The sequence below is a fragment of the Charadrius vociferus genome, unplaced genomic scaffold (genome assembly GCF_000708025.1).
Source record: "Charadrius vociferus isolate BGI_N301 unplaced genomic scaffold, ASM70802v2 scaffold101, whole genome shotgun sequence".
In the NCBI taxonomy this organism is placed as follows: Eukaryota; Metazoa; Chordata; class Aves; order Charadriiformes; family Charadriidae; genus Charadrius; species Charadrius vociferus.
Genome location: NW_009646941.1, coordinates 1,308,961 through 1,317,192, shown reverse-complemented (window position 1 = coordinate 1,317,192; position 8,232 = coordinate 1,308,961). Strand labels below are relative to the sequence as shown.

Sequence of the window (8,232 nt, the reverse complement as noted above, 5' to 3'; positions counted from 1 at the left end):
TGCTGAAGAAAACAGCTTTTTTAATGTGTTTGGTGAATTTGTTTCTTTCCAGAATCAGATCATGTAGAAAGTTCATACAGAATAAGTATTCCTGTATTATATTTATTGCACATTTATGTGAATTAACATTCATATTATATTAATCTGCATTGAAGGGAAGTGCTTTGCCCAGATTACACTTGAGCAAATGAAAGGTAATGCTATTGTGTTTGGTTATTCCAAATAAAGAACAAACAGGTGGACACAGCAGTATCTATGTTGTTTCTTCAAATTCCTCCAGGTACATATCTTAAAAATTTGAAGCAAAGACAATTTCTTCCATGAAAAGCTTCCCAGAGGAAGAAAGTAAGAAAGGAAATCACATAACTTCAGAAATTTTAAAACAAAACATGTTGGTTACATTATACCCTTTGATGTTTTCTCAGACCCATCCATCATAGCAAGCCAAACACAGAGCTCAGCCCCAAAGCTTGAACAAGCCTCTTCCACTTGCCCTGCTTCCTTCCCTTCCCAACAGCAAGGGTCTTGCAGGAATTAATACTGCCTGAGTTCTTCCTGTCAGCAATGTTAAAGAGTTGTAAACCACAAACATTTTAAGTCCTAGATGAAATTTTCTTATAACATATTATTAATTAATCAGCACATGAAACCTGCATGAAACCATGCCATCCCTTTGCCACACTCATAAAAGACTTTCTAATAATTATTCCATATTGGCACAACCAAGAGCTTACAGGCTACAAGGATTGCTGCTGTGCTGGATCATCTCCCTCTTTCCATACATGCCATCCACATTTAGTTTTGTTTTGTACTACTTTATTCTTGTAGGGAAGACAGGACTATATGGACTTTTGAATCTAAGAAAGTACAAGACAATAACTAACCGTGATAGACAGGAAAAAATTTTTATGATAGCTGATGTTTTCTGAAATGGCAACATCAGAACTTAGCATGTAAGAATGCAATGCATCTAAAGTGACAGAATGAGATAAGAAAAAGCTAGAAAGAAAACTTCTGCTCTAGTTAGTAAGGGCCATCTTATATAGACACGCAGACATTCGGGGCTGATTAAAGTAGATTAAAAGAAACTGAAACCTGCATTAGCTAGATATTGTATTACACTGGTTCTGTCTAGCACACACTGCACTATAAAAATAACTAGGTAAAACAAGATGGGAAAAAAACAATTTATAAGTTTGAATCCAAAGGAAAAAATGGCAGATCACATCAAGGACAACTATTCCCTAGTCTCAAAATTTTCTCATCTGAGTTTAGACTGAATATATCCAAAATTACATGTTCAGAAATGAAAGAGAGGAAGAGAGGAAGCAAGGAAAGAAGGAAGGAAGGAAGGAATAGAAACCCTCAATAACTTATCCCATAGAAGCCTCAAAGATCTTTCTTTAAACACAAATTGGGAGCCTCTAAGCTCAGAGCAGCACAAACACATATGAAAACGGCTTTTTCACACAGTAAGTATGTAAATTAAACACAGTCCTGAATTACTAACATTGTATGCAATGTGTTGCTATTACAGAATCACAGAATCACAGAATGGTTAGGGTTGGAAGGGACCTCTGGAGATCATCTAGTCCAACCCCCCTGCCAGAGCAGGGTCACCTACAGCACGTTGCACAGGACAGCGTCCAGGCGGGTTTTGAATGTCTCCAGAGTGGGAGACTCCACCACCTCTCTGGGCAGCCTGTTCCAGTGCTCCACTACCCTCAAAGTAAAGAAGTTCCTTCTCATGTTAAGATGGAACTTCCTATGTTCAAGTTTATGCCCAATTATTAACCAGGGTCTAGACAGTAAAATTTTACCGTTTTGAAATGAAGCCACCTTTTGGCCCACTTTGTTAGCATTAAAGTGAAAGAAATAGTAAGACACATAGAGACACAGTCTAAACCACACACATATTAACAAAGACTGCAACCATACAGCCCTGTAATACTGTATTGCCATTGCTATACAGAAAGCCATAACCCTTGTACTGATTTTGCAAGACCTCTGGACTGAGGCAGGTCAGACTTGCTCTGGACTAAAAGTTTATCTTCCCAGGATACATTTTTTTTGACCTCTCTGCACTTTGTTTTACCTGGTTTAGATATAACAGCAATTTTTTTCTAATTGACTAGATGTCTGTAGCTTTCTGTTACTTTTGCTTATTTTTGTATGCTAGCATAACAGTTTTATGACTAGCCTATGGAAACATAGAATAGACCTTGAGAAGCGGAGACACAGCGGGGGGTGTGGAGAAGTACAGGCATGAAATTACAAAAGATGGGACATCGTAGGCTTGGTACTGAAGGCAACACCCATAGCTATAAAAAAGACTCGCCAATGATCAGTTAAAGAAATGTGGACCTGAAGATGGACAAAACTGGGTTTAATTGTAACAAAGAGAACAAAGAATGAGTATCTAACATAAATAAAAGGAAACATATGTAGTAAATTTGGATGCAACATGGAGCTGTAGACTGATAAAGAAACAGAAATGCATGTTAGCAAGCTTATAAAAATGTCTCCAAGTGGACTCTAAAGTAAAGAGGAAGAAACCATTAACATGAATATTCCCTTCCTTCCAGTGACGGACACCAGATGCTGCCAACACAGCAGAATGAAGCCATCAACCTTCAGACTTGGAGAAGCAGGGGAAGGGTGAGCATAACATCAAGGAAAGAGAGTAGGAACTAAGGGAGTGTATTAACAGTGATAGCTGCTTTATTATTATTAAAACATTTTCTGCATAGAAGCCCTCTTTTTCTTTGGTAATAATGGGATCTAGCCTACTAATGATTCTTCGATTAGCTGGTTAAGATTTTGGTTTGCCTAAAAAAAATAAATTTTTAGTTTTATAGAAGATGCATTTCTTCTTCGTCCAAAAGAAAGATTTTGAGCATAACAAGACTGAGATATGTTAAGAGATGTTTCACAAGTCAGTCAGATCTTATCATTAGCAAATTCAATGTACATTTCCATGGGAAGTTTTTTCCAAATGAAAAGTACAGAATGGGAGAGGAAGAGGTGGAGCCAAGGAGAAAGTCTGTCCTTTTGGCATGTATTTAATTCACTGGATTAGTTAACAGGCTTCTGGTCCATCATGGGGAACCACAGGTGTTATTGCAATACAAACAATAATACACTAGCCACAGGTGTCCATACAAAAGGTCATATGACAAATCATTGCAAAGAACTGCTACCAAACAAATTAAATTATTATAGAATTGTGAATATGGTGACATTCATTGGAGGGAACCTGCATTATCACCAGGTTGTTAAGTAGGAAAAAACCCAACTAAACTTGTCGGATAAACTTTTATTTACTGTTTCTCCAAGTCTGTATGATTCTTGCCAGTTTCCCAAAGGCTTCTTGTTTCTCAAGCTTTCAGAAACATCAATGTGCTGTTATTGTTTGCAAACCAATGAAGAGTACCAGTGTCAGCAGTTTGCAGACTCAGGAAGCCAACAGCATATCAATCTCTATGTGGAAAAAGACACTGAGCTCTCTATTCCATAGAAAATCCTATACTTTAGCTGCTAGGTAAAAGGACTGTGGTCAATACCTGGCAATCCCCATGCCAAAAATGAAGATTAAAATCCCACTTTAACCAGGGGGGGAAAAAAAAGTTTTACCAATCTTTTAATATGAAGTAAATGTCAACCTAAAGGTAAGACTTAAGCACAAGTATTCAGAATCTCTAAGATCAGTGGCCCCAATCTTTGGAAAAAGAGGAAAACAGTAAATTCAAACAGATTATTAGTGTGTAGATATGCTTGCAATACTAGAGATATTCTTGATACTAATATTTCAATAGCACCACAGAGAATGAACTAATACAGTCCCTCAGCAGTACTCCATATGCATGAAGGAGAAAACTTGAGCTTTGCACCGAATAATGACGACAATGGAGCTGAGCTGTCTTTGATTTGCAACCCTTTTTATTAAGTTGCTAGACTCTACCTTCTGTGTGAGAAACAAAGGTGTGGAGATTAACAGCTCTATCAGTGATGTGTTCATTAATTACATTTTAAACACTAGCAGAAATAAGATCAACTTTAGCACAATAATGATAATTCCTTGTAATATTCCAGACTACTATGACACTAACCTGCAAAGAGTTAAGATAAAATAAAATTGTAATTATTAAATAAATTATTTTAAATAACTGCTACCAGTTTCTCCATGTTACAGTTTTCATAGTCTACCCATTCGCCACGACAATTTTGGTACTTGCTGAATCAATAAAAGTGCTAATCATACAAATAAATAAATAGACGCACAAAACCGCTTTTAAATACAGCCAGAAAAATACTACAACATTTATTTCATCAGACTGCTGAAAAAAAAATTTTTTTTCACTAATTTATGATAGCACCTTTGTTTCTTCTGCTCTTTGTTATTGTTATCTTTGTTATCTAAGTTGGAACTTTGGTTTTCGCAAAAGATTTGCTCTTTCACAAACATTTCTGTGATGTGTGAGGGCACTTCGTTGGTGTATGATTTGCTTATGAATTTTCTGGGCATAAGCATACATTTAAAAAAAAAAAAACATAGGCCAAAAATATTTAGAGGGACAAAAAAAGTTATTGAACACTAACTCATGAAACTGCACATGCCACCACTAATTTCTGTGAGCAGCCTTTGCCTTTCTCACCCCATCTGGCCTTAATGTCTCTAACACCCACTCACTGCATCATGACAGAAATTAGACTAAGCTCCTTGGGCCAGTGTTCTGTATTTCTGTAACTGCTCTGAAGCACCTAACATACATTTGGAAGCTGTAGGGGAAAGAAAAAAAAAAAAAAAGACGAGAGTCCAAGCTGTTAAAGCTTCACCTACAAGTTCAGCCACCTGTGGATACCTTGTCACATTATATGACACAAGCATTTTGTTCCCTGGCTCCAAAGGAAGTGAAAGAGTCTGACTAGCATCACCAATACACTATTGGTTATCTACACTATTTACATCCTTATCACAGTCTCAAATAAGACATGCAAAACCACCTGTGAATCAGCATGACTTCTGCTATGAACTTATTCCAAATGGGCTCAAGGTTGCCCACAAGTACTTTGCATATTTTTAATATTCCATGTTTTTATGTATATATTTTATCTATTAATACACTTTTCTTAAGAAATGAGCAGGACAGATTAGCAGATTGGAATGTTTCATTTGATGAAAAATCTGCTACTGAGTGGAAAGGTGAAGCTAAAGTTCTGCCATATTACTCCCCCAGCTCTCTTTGCCTCCCTGCACTTGGGTTTCTCCACTCCTCTTGCTTTTACACACACCTGTGTCTCAACTGCAATATGACATGACATGACATGACATGACATGACACAACGTGACATCTAATGGTGGAGAGAGAGAGAAGAAATGAGCCTTTGATCTCCACAGACCACCCACAGACAACACTGTGTCATCAGAAAACTATCACTTGCAAATTAAATGTGCTTTACTGTATAGACCTCATAACAAACTTCTCCCACAATGAGCTGATCTATTGGTTTTAATATGCTGAAATGTTTGTACATCTGTACAAATGCAAATTTTAAGCACGCCGTGGGACCCACTGAGGGTCTGATTCAGCACTATGGCAGTCAGAGAGGCCTTGGGCATTCGAAGATTTGCTTATGGCGATTCCTCAGATAGCATGAAATAGATGATGTGTATCCAAAAGCCCACTTCAGAACAAACCGCTTAACTTTGATACGCCTTTTTTTTAATGGGTTGAACTTGAAGAAACATGAAATGCTTGGTCTTGCTGACAACTTAACTTGCCAGTTTACCTTCAATGGAAGTTACTAGATCTATGCTCTCTTAAAGCTCAGAGTACACAGAAATAAAATTGGTTCCCTGCCCGAATCACCCCAAAATCAAAGGCTTCGTTAACACAACACTGGCCTCAGTGGCTGGTGCGGGTGCTCCTGCATTTCTGGACACAGCAGATTTCTATTTAAAGATTTAAATTCACCCGTTTGCTTGGGGGTAGGGGGCAAGAGGTTGGGAGAAAGAACAGAGCCGTTAACGCTATTGCAGCTCTGCATAGAGCAGTCCAGCCTCCTTGGCAGGCTGACTGCATGCTGTATCTACAAGCACCAGCACTGGCATGTTCATGTTCAAATCCAGTGGCTGGGAAGCAGATCCAGAGAGCAAGCCAGCATCCATTCTAGCCATTATAAAAAAGGCTGGGCTTCTCTCGGGCTATTCTCAGTCCAGGCAAATAAAATTCAGACGATGCAGCCTTTGCATAACTTTAAATATCCAACCATTGTGATAATTGTTCTTTGGAAAAGAAAAAAAACAACTTCTTTGTAAGGTAATAGTCCCTTCCATACACAGAGATAGTCTTCAAATCAAAAGACCTTTTGCTTGCAAATATGCGACAAATCAATGTGCATTTCTGTGCGACACAAGTTCACAGACCAGTTATTTTGCTTGACTCAGGGCTGGTTTCTGCCTCCTGTTATCAACAAAGCATACTGCTCTGGGGACTGCATACAAATTACTGAAATTACTTTGGGGGGGAGGGCAAGGGGAAGGGTGATGAAGAAGAAACATAGGTGTGTTTCAGCAGCCACTAGTCAACTGTTTCTATGTATTTTTAAGCCAGCTTCTCGCCTGTTCAATAACTGAGTTAAACTAGTGTGAAGAAAGTAAGCGAGCACATTTCCTCTCTTCAAAATGTTCCTCATTCAAGCCCTTGGTTAGATAATTTAGAGTGAGCAGACTTTATTGTCAGCTTATTTATGTTGTTCATCTAGAAGAGCAGGTGCCACACTGAGCTGCAACTTGGCATCAAGGAAAATCTGCCTCTGTGTCAGGGCAGGCAGGATAGCCTGGATTTCCATAAGGACTAATTGGTACTCCAGTAAAAATAGCTATCTTCAGCCCTACTCAAAGAGAAATATTCTAGTCTTTTTAGCATCCTTTGGGATGCTTTTAAGGAAGGCTCCTCTCAGTGCTCCTGCATTTCATCAGCTCTCCCTCTCATGGAAACTCTAAATCACGCATTTAAAAATAGACCATCAGATTATCTGGGTAAATCATAAAGCTCAGCTTATCTCTCTCTTCCCCTTCAAAATATACAATTTATTTTGTCCACCAGCTCAGCAGCGTGAAGCCATGAATAATCCTGTTTGTCTCAGTAACCCCACTCTTTTGATGATTCCTGTGTATTATACGCATGTATGTCACGCTGGGGTGTGTATGTCTGTGTGAGCATGTAAGGAGGAAGAAGGAATTCACAGTTCTGGGCACAAAGGTGTATAATTCTGTTTATAGCAGTGTTTATGCCCATGCCAACTGTGCGTGTCCTAGCATCACAACACAGCCTTACACAACCATGGAGAATAATACCAGGATTCAGCAGAAGTAATGTACTAAGCACTTAAATTATGCATTAAATTGTTGTTTAACACCAATCTAGACCCCAGAACCGGTGTGCTTCCCCTGAGGACATAATCAATGCAATACGAGGGAGGACACAATAGTTCTTCAATTTCTCTTCCCCAGTGGTTCGAAGGCACCACATAACGGAGCCTCAAGCAGCAAACCCCGACTCCCAGCCCCAGCGCTTCCCACACGCGCATCTCCTCATCCTCCTCCCCCTGCCAGTGCGGCCCATCAGGCCACGGGAGCCGGAGAAAGCCCTGCAGGGCTATAAATAGCTACTCGGGGGAGCGGGGACAGTGCAGCAGCACGTTTCCAACGATGCTTGCTGCAGAGGGAGGTTTTGCTGGATTAATTCAGAGGGGAAAGGGAACCGCTAGGAAGTTCACTGACATAGCAGGCAATGTCTGTGGAGAGGGGGCAGCAGCTGCCCTGGGGAAAGTGAAGGGGGAATGCCTGGCTCGCTGCGAGAACAGCGAGGTGGGTTTCCCCCTTTGAGTGCCCCACCTGTTTCAGATCGTTTCTGCAGAGACCCTCTACGATGAGCTGTGGGCACGAAGGGTCCACGGCTGAGCGGACAGCGAGGATAGGAATCAACTCCATCGACGTGTTATTAGCACACGCAGCTTATTCTCTATGCCAAGTTTGTACTCAGTCGAGCGCTGTTATTTACACGCAGTGGATTTGCACTGACCGTGCCTCTGAACCAGCCCCAGCGTGGAGACGGGTAGTGCTGGCTCCCCTACCCTCTCCCCAGTTTTCCTTCGAGAGACAAAGCCGAGAGGTCCCGTCTCCCAGAAGCCGCCCTATTTCCACCCCACCCCCCCACACCCCCCCCG

At 40.3% G+C, this 8,232-nt stretch overlaps 1 protein-coding gene across 1 annotated transcript in view; it reads right to left on the bottom strand.

Moving 5' to 3' along the window:
• ADCY1 (adenylate cyclase 1 (brain)) overlaps window positions 1-8,232 on the bottom strand; it is a gene marked incomplete at its 5' end in the record, with an annotated part of 154,259 nt that overhangs the window by 145,381 nt on the left and 646 nt on the right. The gene's annotated exons all lie outside the window — the stretch shown is intronic.